At 39.1% G+C, this 14,722-nt stretch overlaps 1 protein-coding gene across 3 annotated transcripts in view; it reads left to right on the forward strand.

The window, feature by feature from the left end:
* Ptprg (protein tyrosine phosphatase receptor type G) overlaps window positions 1–14,722 on the forward strand; it is a 658,629-nt gene that overhangs the window by 349,168 nt on the left and 294,739 nt on the right. The window lies entirely within an intron of this gene.

The raw sequence follows: 14,722 nt of genomic DNA on the forward strand, positions 1-14,722 counted from the left end.
AAAAAAAAAATCAAATCCACCCCTAACCCAGGCAGCAGTGACTTTCTTATAGCCACAAGGCCCTGCCTGATCAATCTTGATAATGTTCAGCCATATTGCTATAGATTAACTCTGTATGCTTCTTGGCCCCCTCTCCTGTCCCTTTGCTATGTAATCTAGGATATCATGTCAGTGTCTCAAGACAGAGCTCAGAACTGGTCCCTTTTGCTCTTCCATGGTAGCTATAATTAAAGTTACTTTCCTGCTCTTAACTATTACGTTTTTGTTTAATTTTTGGGGCAAATTTCTTTGGGTCTCTGGCCTATAACTTGGGTGACAATTGTAGGGGTTGTCCTGTGGGGTAGAAGAGCTTCTCCCGACAGGCTGGGCTGGCTCCTTCCCTGTTCTCATCTATTTAATGCTCAGTGTGGGTGAGGGTCATGAAAGAAAGACCCCTTTGTGCATATAATATATACGGTTCTCTCATAGAAACTGGAGAAAATGTGGGGGACTGATAGAACCTCCTGCTCTTTCACTTAGTGTAATCTGTTTATGAAGTGATGTTCTAACATGATTCTGGATTTCAGTGTAGATCTTTTTACATCCGGCCAACTTGCAGGCCAGCTCCTACTCCTCTGGACAGAGAGTTTTTGGTTAGAAACCTGCATAGAAGACTGACTGATTGATGTTCCAATTTGTCTTCCTAAAGAAACTTCTGGATATAATTTTGATTATACCTTGCTTGGTTTCACATTTTATGTTCACTTTAGCACCTGAATCCTATCCATACCCATCTTCCCACACTCCCCAAATTTCTTGGCCCATTCTTGAGGTGTGAACATGAGCAGGGGTCCCTGTTAGTTTCCCTTGTTTCACGGTCATTTCTCATGACCCTGACTGCTGATGTGCTTTGAAGGGAAGGAGTGGTAAATGTACCTGTTCAGTCTAGTGTTTGGGGAAGCTGGGCAGGCAAGGGTGGTGAAAAACAGGCTTAGGAAGAGCTATAAATACCATCTGCTCCTATCACCTTGATGGTCTGTATAAGATAAAATGATAGATAAAGACAGGGTTGGCTTGTAGAGCTTTTCTATTTAATGAAGTGAGCACTAGGGCTCTCTGGTGATTCATGGGGGAGATGTTTATTGCAGCCCTGAGAAATGGCATGAGTTGGGCAGACAGATTTGGAGACAAGAGCCTGGACTTGAGAGAAGCAAAGGGGACAATTTAAGATGAAGATTTTTCAGATACTGACTTGGGTAATATATTTCCCTTTATTCCTTACAAAATCGTAAATGACATCATTATTCTTTCTGAAGCTGAGTTATAGCAGTGGTCCACTGGAAATATTTTGGGGTGAAGTTATGGGAATTTGGTGGCATAAAGAAGAAAGCTCAGGTTGTACAGGTGAAAACGTCTCAGAAAGGTGTGGCGTGGAGGACTTAACAAATCAGATGGAATGGAGAAGCTTGAACAGAAATCAATTTAGGTAGAAAGAATTGCATGCATGTTTTGAGCAATCCTAACATGTCCTGGGAAAGGAAGAGACCTTCTATAATCCTTTGATGGAGTCAACCTGTATATTGTTACAATGTCAGTATTGTTTCAATTTAATGGCCTTATATAATGGCATGGCCCAGTGATTAATCTAATACTGACCCCGGCCTTAGTTCTCGGAATTATGGTTTAGGCTGGTGGATAAGAATCACTGGCTGTTCCAGTGCTCTGTCATATCCTTGAACCTTATCTTTTTCTGCTTTAGTCTTTTTCAGACCCTCACCTATGACACGAAATCTTTACTGTTTCTGACCAAATAGAATGTTAGATGTTTTTAAATAGAAACATGGTTTTAAATGACCATTTCTTTTCCATCTGAGGAGTAAATGTTACATAGATTGAATCTTAATGTATTTGTGTTTCCAGAGGATGATAAAAGCCATTAGCTGATATTGAGGATGTTCAAGTTCATTTTAATTGTAAAATAATATTTACAATTTGTAGTGCTAGGCTGTATCTTTTTGGACTTAGGAAGAATTGATGAACATCTACATAAATGTGTATGGATTGGAAGCCAGGAATAAAATGGCATGAAAGTCCAAGTATGGCTTCAATCTATTTATATGTAAGTTTGCATCCCAAGCAGGATTACTATCTAGCTAGAAACCTGCCTGCTCAATTATAACTAAATGTCAAATTCCCCTACAGTCACCCATTATTAAAAATATCCTTGTCTTAAATTTACTTTGGCAGGATAATGTGCTACTGTGTTACTCTGGGGAGTTAAAATTTACATTGTTTTTCTGTTCCCCTGAACTTACAGCATTCTCAGACACACACACACACATATAAGTGTGTATACAGATGTACTTGGGGAAAGTTTTACTTCAACAGTAGATGATTTTAATATTGTTTGAAATGAAATAAAAAAGCTTTGTTTCTTCACTGTGCAGTGCCATAGATTCCTTCCATTTCTTTCCTTGTTCCTAAAATAGGTAATGCAACATAATATGTTGTGCTCATTAAAGAACAGAATTTCAATTTCAGAGGTGGAATTGCCAAGTTCATTATTTCTGGAAGCAACAACAAATGTACCATCCCCTTACTTTTACCTGAAAATAAAAGAACATATGTACAAATGAAATACATTTATGAAAAGACAGAACATTTGGCCTTTGAGCTACTATGTATGCCTTTTTCCTCCCCAATTTCATTTTTTATTTTCATCCCATTAATTATTCACAAAGAATTTATTGTAACATTCAATACACACACACACACACCTACCTCCATACATGCTCATCACACACTCATCACACACTCACATACTCATTTTGCAGTCAAGAGACCATGAAGGAGATTGTCATAGAAAGTAACATTCCAGCTATGTGCAGAGTCATTTTAGAACCTTCTTATCATTTATTTGGGTCAGGTGTAGTTCCTTTTCCCCTCAACCTCACTATTTATTGAAATAACATTTGACAAGGACCTAGTAGCTCCCAGTCTGATTAAAGAGATTCAGGAGGACTGACCATGTATTTACTAATCCCTATTTTACATTCCTGCTCAACATTTAACTCAATAGATGTATCAGAGTCTAAATCTAGAAGGTGCATATGAGAGATTGAAAGAAAACAAGGAGGAAGTCAAAAGGTGATTGCTCTGGGCTTGGTGGAATGCACGTCTGGCCCTTGATACCTGGGAAACTGAGGCAGGAAGATCACTTAGTTCCAGGAGTTTGGGGCCAGCCCAAGCAGCATGGTGGGACAGGGTCTCCCTCTCCCTCTCCCTCTCCCTCTCTTAATTACAAAGCTAAGGGTTTGGCTTAATGGTTGAACCTGTGCTTAGCATTCATGAGTCCCTGGCTCAATCCCCAGAATCCCCTCCCCCCCGAAAAAAAACTTACTCATGATGTATTGAAATGAAAACATGTATTGAGTCCTTTTATACATATGTTGAGAATTGTACCTTCTCAGGTGTGGGTGACAGTATCATGCTTTGATTTCAGGGTGTGGTGTCATTTATGCATTTTTTTTGTATAGGTGACATGACATCCACGATGAGTGTTTTCTATCCTGGAATGTAATCACAGTTTGTTCCTTTTCTCCTTAAAACACACCATGTGTCATGGTATGTATGGGTCATACCATGATTTTTCTCTTTATTTCTGTTAAACCTGTTCAACATACATAACAAATTGTGTTGAAGACTTGTTAGTAGTCCACATTAATATTAACTTGAAATCTCTCCCTCATATCACTAAATCACTACAAATAAAAACTGGTACTGTGATGCATGTTGCTTGTCTATAAATATCACCTGAAAAAGAGAGCAAATAAAGTTGTGTATGTTTAACTGGGAACAGTTGAGAATTAATGCTAAATTAAAATATTGTCACACAGATTAGTAGAGGCATACATACAAACAGTCTCTGATGCCTTTTTCTTTACTGTGAACACTGAATAATAATTATTTTATGAAGGTAGTACATTGTAAATATTTATAAACAGAAATGTAAAACAGTGAGACCACAGTGAATAAATTATTTTGAAATATTTTAAAATCCAGTTTTTATATGCTTTTTAGTAAAAATTATTCACGGTGATCAATATTTCTTTCTCACTTGCCATCTGCTCTGCTGCTTTGGCTGTGTAGATCTAGGTGAATGATTCAGTGTGCTGTATAATGCACTCCCCAAATTTATGAACTTGGATGAAGCATTTATACAGAAAGCATGCAAACATGTCATCACTGAACACAGGCCTTCTGGTGTTGGTAATTGGCAATCCTTCCCTATCCACCAGAACATTTAGGTGATTATGATACCTCTTCTCCTGGTGCTGGTGTCTTTCAGTAGCTTTCTTATGACAAGGTAGGAGAAACTCATTCTGAACAAAAGAATTTCATTGCATCCTTCAGGCAATTTTGGTATTTTTCTATTGCTCTTGAAATAAAAGGCAGGCAGAGTCCCTTTCATGTGATTCCATTTTAATTGATTCTCAGCAGCCCCTTTTTCATTCCTCCTCCCCCACAACCTGAAAGCCTTAGTTACAGTCTTTGGGCTGAGAAAATGACACTTACGTGGTTTGGCCACCCCTTTCTTAATCTGAAAGCAGATGTCTGTATCCAGTTAATAATCTGTGACTCTAGTTCTTTCTTTTTGTAATTTGGCTTGGAGGATTTCCCTTAATGACATTGATGTATTTTGGTGGTTTATTGGATACCCTTTCTAGTCCCCCAAGTAAACCATTGTAGACTTTACTGTTTATGGTTGGGCTGGTTACAAATGTTCTTGACATTTTCTTGAAAGATTACAAATGGAGTGATGTTATGTGTATATAAGGACAGATGTCTCTCCTATGAAGCCACTCTTGATTCTCTTAGTTTAAATGAATTGCCACCCTCTTTTGTATGCTTCCATAGTTTTTTTTTTTAATTTTTTTTCTTTTATTATTCATATGTGCATACAAGGCTTGGTTCATTTCTCCCCCCTGCCCCCACCCCCTCCCTTACCACCCACTCCACCCCCTCTCTCTCCCCCCCATCCCCTTGATACCCAGCAGAAACTATTTTGCCCTTATTTCTAATTTTGTTGTAGAGAGAGTATAAGCAATAACAGGAAGAGACAAGGGTTTTTGCTGGTTGAGATAAGGATAGCTATACAGGGCATTGACTCACATTGATTTCCTGTGCGTGGGTGTTACCTTCTAGGTTAATTCTTTTTGATCTAACCTTTTCTCTAGTTCCTGGTCCCCTTTTCCTATTGGCCTCAGTTGCTTTAAGGTATCTGCTTTAGTTTCTCTGCATTAAGGGCAACAAATGCTAGCTAGTTTTTTAGGTGTCTTACCTATCCTCACCCCTCCCTTGTGTGCTCTCGCTTTTATCATGTGCTCATAGTCCAATCCCCTTGTTGTGTTTGCCCTTGATCTAATGTCCACATATGAGGGAGAACATACGATTTTTGGTCTTTTGGGCCAGGCTAACCTCCCTCAGAATGATGTTCTCCAATTCCATCCATTTACCAGCGAATGATAACATTTCGTTCTTCTTCATGGCTTGTATGCTTCCATAGTTACTGGGATGTTCTTTTGTGCTCTTTTATGAGTCTCCCTTACATAACTTGCCTTCATGATGTCTTCCCTGCTGGATGGTAAAGCCTACAGAGGCAGAATTGAGCCTTCTCATCTGTGATTCACTCTGCAAAACACAGAATATACAGTTGATAATTACTTATTAAATTGTGGATGGTTAAATTTTTCTAGTCTAAGTACCCTCTGAACCCTCATCATATCAGTCAAGGATCATTTGGTGGCTAGAATAGAAATTCACACAGTTTCTGAAGGCAAAGGCAGGAGTTTATTTGCAGAGTATAGCAATGTCTGTCGGAGGCAAAGCTGCCCAGCATATCCTGCCAGAACTCGGTAGGGAGGGGGTCAAGAAGTAGGATTCCCCAGGTTATTGTCCCATGGTTTGCCTGACTGTCATGTGGTCAGATGGAACCACTGTTCCATGGTCAAACCACTGTCAGTTTTTAGAGATACCATTTTTCTTTTCTACTAAGTGATGGCTGATGAGGAATGCTGCTGCATTGTCTCCACTTCTACAAGCCTAAGCCCTCAGTTTCCAGTTTCCTGTAGAGATCCTGTCAAGATTCTTCTTTGTGTATAGTGCCTTTCTAAATTAATGTAGCCAAGAACCTGGGAAAATGATGACATTCCAAGATTGGATCACCTCGTTTGGAGAGTTTCCCCCCCGCCCTTTCAGGCATATAAGTACTTTAAGCAGTGGGTTTGGATGGAGAAAAATAATTGGTGGAGGTAAATGATTGGCATACGTGGTACACTTCTGCCACTGAAAGATGTTGGATAGTGACCATATTTGGATGGAGGAAAATAATGACTGCGACAATTCTGGTTTTGTTGTCAAGTTTTCTTAGACTCATAAAACGTGTGTCTACTCGTCTCAGACATACCAGCTATACCCGCCATGATTGATCAGTGGCTTTGCTTATATAGGAAGTCTTCATGGAATACTGGAGTCATTGTACCTTTGTTCTTCTTTGCCTTTTCGTGATGGATACAGTCCATTCCTTTCACATCTGTGCTCCTCTCAACATTGTCTTCTGTATTATGTCTTTCATTCATCTTTTCCATGTGCTGGGAACACTCACCACTCAGCTTTATAGGTCCGTAATGGCTCAGCTTAACTGCCCTGTATTGTCTAGAGTCTCACATGTCTTGTTTCCTCACTTCAGTTATTTCGTGCTCTTATTCATATGTTTTGCAAAGTTTCTGGTAGGTAATTGCTTAGTGCTTTTCTCCAGAATGCATCCCCCCAATTTTCTCCCTTCTGTACCTTGGATCTCTGTACTTGCTATACAGTAGGAGGCCTATGAAATGTCTCTTTCACCCATGATTGTCTGGCTGTCATACCTCTCCTGGTAGCCTCTTCTTCAGCAATTAAAACTAAATCCTTTATTTGGCCATCTGTACCAGGATGATAAATTCCCTGTTTGTATAGTCAGTTGCCCGGCAATCAATGTAATAATGTACATAATATAGTCATTTAGCTTTGGGGGTTGTTTTTCTGCATCGTTTAATCAAGTCATAAATCTAAGTTATGGAGTCTATTCTGGAGACTGAGTTTCAGTAAAACAGATCAGTGGGATCTGTCTTGGGAACCAGAAATTTAATATTCTGTGCTTGACATCCCAATAGAGTCATTGTTTTAGCATCCCAAATGCTGGATTATAATGTCCTTATATGATAGGTGTAGGTGTTCAAATGAGCAAAAGTTAGGCATTTTTGCCCTCACTTCTGGATCAGAGGACTCTGGATCTGGTTTTAGGCTTCTGTAGGTTAATGCAGCCATGAACCTAGTGATTAAAAAAAAGATGACTTTCTAGTGGGACGAGGAAGCCATCCCTTTCTATGGTCTGTCCTGTGACCTCTGTGCTCAGGTAACTCATCTTCTAAAAGTCCTACAATTAAAGACTTGCTTAAATACCAACCAGTCCTTTCTCTGATCAACTGTATTAACTTGGATAAGTTATTTAACCCATTCTTCATTTATAAGGTAGGAATCAGAATAGATTGTCTGAATCAGAATCTTGTAGGGATTCACTTGGATAGAGGTATTTTTAACACAAAGGCAAATAAGCAACAAAATGGGAAGAAGCTTTGTCATCACAATAAATATCATCACCATCATCTTTGTCTCGCCAGGAGAGCCTTTAGGCGTGATCCTGGTGGCACCAGGAAGACCATCAGTAGGTACTCACAGCTGCAAATATGATCTTAGGGAGGGTAATATTCCATAAACATGGATTGATGTATTATTCATTGCTTCAAATTTAACTTTTTCTTCTTGTTTCTGAATGATACTTTAAGGGATCATGTGTTGGGGAAAGTTTTATCTACAGATTTCCCTCGGTAGTATGTTTGTTTTATACAAACTTCTTAAAATTTGGGGTTGGGTAAATCACGCACAAATAAACCATTTCATTCATTCATCTTTGTATTCTGATGAGATTGCTTTCTGGTTTCTTGGTGATAATCGTGGCCTACTCCTTTGTTTACTTTTGTAAATAAGATAGGTCAGAGAGCTTGTCTTGAACTATTGCTTTCTTTGATCTGTACACTGTTCTAAAAAATAGCCTAGGAAAACCCAGCCTTGCTTGAAATCTCTTACCAATTCTTTGTGTGTCCATTTCTGGATTTCAGCAATTGGCTGAAGTAGTTGCTTTCCTTTATATTAACTGCTCTCTAAGTGTGATTGTTGAATAGCAGTATTAGTATCTCTCTGGGACTTAGCAGATAGGCATGTTGACACACCCATCCAGCTCCACCCCCAGGCTCTTTTTTTTTTTCATTTTTCTTTTATTATTCATATGTGCATACAAGGCTTGGTTCATTTCTCCCCCCTGCCCCCACCCCCTCCCTTACCACCCACTCTGTCCCCTCCCTCTCCCCCCCACCCCCTCAATACCCAGCAGAAACTATTTTGCCCTTATTTCTAATTTTGTTGTAGAGAGAGTATAAGCAATAACAGGAAGGAACAAGGGTTTTTGCTGGTTGAGATAAGGATAGCTATACAGGGCATTGACTCACATTGATTTCCTGTGCGTGGGTGTTACCTTCTAGGTTAATTCTTTTTGATCTAACCTTTTCTCTAGTTCCTGGTCCCCTTTTCCTATTGGCCTCAGTTGCTTTAAGGTATCTGCTTTAGTTTCTCTGCATTAAGGGCAACAAATGCTAGCTAGTTTTTTAGGTGTCTTACCTATCCTCACCCCTCCCTTATGTGCTCTCGCTTTTATTATGTGCTCATAGTCCAATCCCCTTGTTGTGTTTGCCCTTGATCTAATGTCCACATATGAGGGAGAACATACGATTTTTGGTCTTTTGGGCCAGGCTAACCTCCCTCAGAATGATGTTCTCCAATTCCATCCATTTACCAGCGAATGATAACATTTCGTTCTTCTTCATGGCTGCATAGAATTCCATTGTGTATAGATACCACATTTTCTTAATCCATTCGTCAGTGCTGGGGCATCTTGGCTGTTTCCATAACTTGGCTATTGTGAATAGTGCCGCAATAAACATGGATGTGCAGGTGCCTCTGGAGTAACAGTCTTTTGGGTATATCCCCAAGAGTGGTATTGCTGGATCAAATGGTAGATCGATGTCCAGCTTTTTAAGTAGCCTCCAAATTTTTTTCCAGAGTGGTTGTACTAGTCTCCATTCCCACCAACAGTGTAAGAGGGTTCCTTTTTCCCCGCATCCTCGCCAACACCTGTTGTTGGTGGTGTTGCTGATGATGGCTATTCTAACAGGGGTGAGGTGGAATCTTAGTGTGGTTTTAATTTGCATTTCCTTTATTGATAGAGATGGTGAGCATTTTTTCATGTGTTTTCTGGCCATTTGAATTTCTTCTTTTGAGAAAGTTCTGTTTAGTTCACATGCCCATTTCTTAATGAAATTAAGAATGATAATTCTTAATGATATTCTCTTAAATGAGAATATCTGGCCTGGTTACAGAAACTGCTCCAGGTCCTTTAGGAGGTGACAATGTGACTAGAATTGAGTAGCTATTTCACACTGAACTCCTGCTTCGAATTTCTCCACAGTCCCTGCCCTTCCTTGCTGCCTTACATGTAGCTCTTCTCACTGAGTTAATTCAGCCTCCCTGGTGCCTGGAGATATTTTTGTCTGGGCACTTAAGAATTGCAGGGTTGCCTCATACATGTGTTGATTTTTGTTCTGCCTCAACAGATCTGACACCTTAAGCTCCTTTTAAGTCCTTTAAGCCCCTCTAAGCCTGAGTAGAAATACATGGTGAGAGGGACATGTCTCTAAGTGTATGGTTAGCATTGTGGGAAGACTTTTGACAGCTGTGTTGACCCTCAAGAAAAGTCAAGGATAGTAGACTGTCTAAAAATGAGTGTATTAATTTTATTCCTTAAGCACACTAGAAAACTGGGATTTAGAATCAAAGGTACCTGGTTGCAAAAATCTTAATTTTGTTTCTAAAATTTCATGGTTTGGGGAAGTATCTATCAGTTCTTTGAGTGCAAATTTTCTCATCGATAAAATGAGTATAAAGAAAAATAGGGGGAGAGTTAAGTGGTTTGGATATAGGAAGCTTCTCCTTAGTGTTAAGGTTCATTTTTCATATCCATGATCAGATTTATCAAGCTTTTTCTGAAGAACAAATGAACACTTCAGGAAGCATGGTTAAAAAATGGGGACCTTATTTATTATATAATCAATAAGCCATATATTTAATCACACATTAATCATGGGTATTATGTATTATAAATTAGATGAGTCACATTTTCAGTAAGTGGATTTTGATGCTTTGTATGTATCAGGGACTGTTCTAGAAGGTGGATACCTCTGAGAACTAACTATTTGGCAAGATCTTTGCTTTTTTTTGGTGCTCATATTATAGTTTGGGGATGGAGAGAAGAGAGAATGATCAAGAGTGCTGTGATTCCGTATGTCCTTTAAGAAGGCATTCTTTACAATACCTTAGAAACAGGTGCTCATTTAGTCTATCTAGGGCTCACAGAACCAGCCAGAATAGAGACTGCATTACAGTAAACAAGAGTTGCAGGTCCTGTGTGAAATTTTCTTCAGTAGGCTGAGGCCAGGATATATAAAATGTTAACTTTTCAGGAATGTAAGTTTTATTCTAACATGGTTTGGCGGCCAGCCCAAACACATTAGTAATATGGCTTTATAATATAAACCATGACTTAATTTAAAATTGGTAATCTTCACAGAAGTAGAAATTTGTGAATGGAGCAGGAAATGGCATGAAAAAGGTGATCCCTCCTTCCACACTGGGAATATTTCGTAGCTAGCTTCTTCCTTTGTGTCCTGTCAAGCACATCATTGTCTCAGTGACCATTTGTTTCCTGTGAGGTTACGAGTTACTGACAGCTCTCCCACCTCCCACAAACACACACTCTGCTGCCAGAGCAAAATGTTCATTCAACATCAAAACCCTACATCAAACACTGTTGAATTCCAAATTGTTGAACTGCTCTTCCCTGGAAGTGAACTTGATGCAACCTCTTCTGTGTGTCTCCAGGCACCTGTAAAGACAATAATTGTCTGTTCATGCCAATCTCCTTGTCTTTATTGCCTTGGTCCTCTTTTTCCTCTCTTTATTGTAGTTCTTTGTCAGTCCATGTTGTATTTTGGCTTTACATGCATGGCTCAGCCGGAGCTTCAGGCTTTGTTCTCACTGCTGTTTTTTAAGCCTTTTTGATGAGTTGCTGGGTAGTCCCAACCCACACCATTGTCATTTGATCACGTATCATCTCACTGACCTAGAATTGTACAGGGAATGCGGTATAGATGAGTTTCTCTCTGAATTATTCAGCGTTCCCTTTTTACAAAAGAAAGAAAAAGCCCAACTAAAATGAAATAATTGTGTAGTTCATAAAGAAGTGAGAATAGTCCCAGTGTTACGTTAAAGTCTTTGGGGTGGACTGATAATTAACAAGCATGAGTTATTTCAGTGTGTCCTTCTAAAGTACCTGTAAAAATAGCTCTAGGTGTGTTCGGTCATTGAGTTGTTCTGTGGGAATTTATCATAGTCCTACTGTGTGATCAGCCTTAGGTGATGATAATGGTCTAAGTAATTCTAGCTCATTGCTAAAATGTATTATGTTGTTTGCAGTGCATCATCTAAAGCACCTACCCTTATGTAGTACTGTGAGTTAGGCACATAGTACCTATGTACGCACCCCATTTTATAAGTAAAGAAAGTACGGGGCATAGAGTTGAGGTGAGTTGTGCAAGGCCACTTATGTAGCGTGTACCCATTGTGGGATTCAGTTGCCTGGCTTCGGTATTCAGGGTCTTTAGCACTATTATGTGCATGATATCTTTTCTTTTTTGAACTGATCAAGTTGAACCTATTCCACGTGGGTTTATTTTCCAGACTCTCAAAGAAAACCTGTCTTCCACGTCATAAGAGCAAGTGTTCCTTCTAGTTCCATCTGCGTTACCACAGGATCCAAATTAATAGAGTGCAAAGGAAGGAGATTTCAGTGCTAGTTACCATGCTTCTCCACCTAACATATCACTTGCACATTAACAAAGTCTTCCATATTGACTGACACTGGACATGGGATATTTGGTTATCTCCTTGCATGCTTAACTACCTCCTGGCCAGTGTTTTGATGCTATGGAATGTTTCTGAGCCAGTGGACCATTGCAGGTTAATTACTTGTGTGCACAGCAGGCAGTGCTGTAAACAGGGAGCCACCAGCAATTCATGGATGAGACATTTACCTGAGACAGCTGAGACTGGGGCTGTTAATGAGTCATCATGATGAGAGGTGAATGAGGAATATGAAGAAGGCACAGTACCTCTCCTTTCTTGGGAGTATTGTTTCAGGTGTCATGGTGATGGTCTATGAACCAAACCCTTGTTTCAAGTTGCATGTGCTGCTGTGAAGTTGTCTTCTGGTGACACCAGTAGAATTGTATTGTAGGGATTCAGTATTTCTAATGTCACTTGAATTCCATATGAAAAGCATGTGTTGAGAGGATCAAGCCCAATGACTTGGTATTCTTTCATTTATTAGGGTTTTTTTTCACATTATCAATTTTAAGAAAGATTTTTTTGGGGGTACTGAGGGTAGACAGTTTTGCTACCCTCAGGGGAAATAAGGGGGAGTAAAATTGACAGGTGCTCTTGAATTCTATGTTGAAGTCAGTCACTACTGTGTAGAGTTGCATGGGTTGTCTTGATTCAACATTGGTATGGAAAACACATCACGCTCAGGCCACTTTGGGGAGATCCATGGTCAAAGTTCTCTCATTCTTTTTTGGGGGATGCCATAAAACTCGTGGTTGGGCTTGTGGAAGGTAGGAGTTGTCACAAACAATGCAGACTCAAACTCGTTCAAGGGAATCAGTGGGATTAGTGGTCCCGGGGGAAGAAAACAGTTTTCTGTATTCTTACGACAGAATAAATTAAAGTGGAATGAGGGCTCAAAGAGGAGTTTTTGAAGAAGGAAAACTTTTGTTTCGGTGTGAACCTGTCATGTGGAATACAGGCCTATCCTTGGCATTGTAAGCCGCTACACAGGGCTTATCCAAGGTATCACAGGACTGACCACCCTCCATATTCCTGGCAGGAAGATGGTCTGTCATAGTGGCTTCTGGATGTGTATGATGTGATCTCTTGCATTGAATTGTAAAGTCTTTTTTAAAAACATCTAGGGAGAGTGGAGTGTTAAAAACTTCCATTAGAGAAATTTTATTATTACTCTTTTTATCAGCAAGCCTTTTGATTCATCTCAACCTTTTCAGTTCCCTAATCTCTTTTCTACTTGTCAGAAGTAGTAAGAAATATTAACCCAGCATAGGAATGGTCTCAAACTCATTTCAGATGTTGGTGATGCATCACCCTACGTCTTATATCAGCAGCATTTTAGACGTCTAAATTCATTTCTTTTCTGGGAAGGAAAGGTATAGCTAAAAGGAAAAAAAGGCTAATGATATAATTATTAACATTCTTTCAGATTTAGTGCACTTAATGATTGCTAAACACAGATGATAAATTTAGCTAATTTAGACAAGTGCTTTCCTTGTTGGGTAAGATGGCCATGTCTGTCTAACCTTTAAAGTGGAATCTCTGGACCAAAGAGAATGGATGCTTTTAAACATGGATGAATGGATCTATATATAATCCAAAGGTTCTATGTGTCCTTCTTAATAAATATGTGTTTCCATATATACTAATGGCCTTTAGGTTTTTTTCTAATAATCATGTAAAACAAGCATTTTAAAGAATAATAAATGATATGTGACTAATTTTACATATAAGCTCTCTGTCTTTCGTATGGAACTAGAGGTTGGAGAAAATACATGTTAAAGTATATAAAGTATTCCTTTTTGGAAGTTGAGTCATAGCATGGAGAAAATCCTCACAATAACCTGTTATTCATATAATTGCTGCAGATACTAAGCTACGTGGTTGATGCCTTCTGATCATAAATCAAGCACTATACTTGCTAATGAAATTGTCTGAACTCTTAAGTGTAAAAAGATGTAGTTTATCAAACATCTATGGAATGATGAAGTTTATAATCTTGGGTGTATTATTGCATTCGCTCCTTGTCAAAACCATTTTCCTTGTGGAATGGTCTTTGCCTGTCAATTTTAGAACTCTGTTGTCTATCACATGAGGGTGCCCTCCAATTGTTGAGACAGGGAGTTTGTCATTGCCCTTTGACATTAAGAATCGGGATATGAAGCCTATCTGTGCTTAGTTTGGGCTTTCTTAGGGCCTTTAATTTCACCTGTAGAGTTCACTGGATTTCATGGTGAAGATTGTTAAAGTTAAAATATATATTATGAGATGTGTCTCCAAAATATTTGTGTTAAATTTTAGTGCCATTGCCGTTGTCTAAGAGGATACTTCTGCCAGACTGGTTTCATAATAGATCCAAACATGATGTAATTGAGGCGCTGTCATTGTGGGGTTGGTTTTGGGCTCTTCACTACTGCCTTCAATTATTTCCTTGTTTGTTAAATGGAAAATGGGAAAAGGAATTAATGAAGATTATCATGGTGGCACTTCCTGAGAGTGATGAAGATTTTTCAGGGATAATACAAAGAAAATATATACGTACAGTTGGTTAACCTTAAAGAATGTTTGTAGGGTTTTCAAGGCATGTAATCCCAGGATTGAGTTCAAGGCCAACCTGGGCTCTATAGTGAGCCTC

The sequence above is a fragment of the Castor canadensis genome, chromosome 10 (assembly GCF_047511655.1).
Source record: "Castor canadensis chromosome 10, mCasCan1.hap1v2, whole genome shotgun sequence".
In the NCBI taxonomy this organism is placed as follows: Eukaryota; Metazoa; Chordata; class Mammalia; order Rodentia; family Castoridae; genus Castor; species Castor canadensis.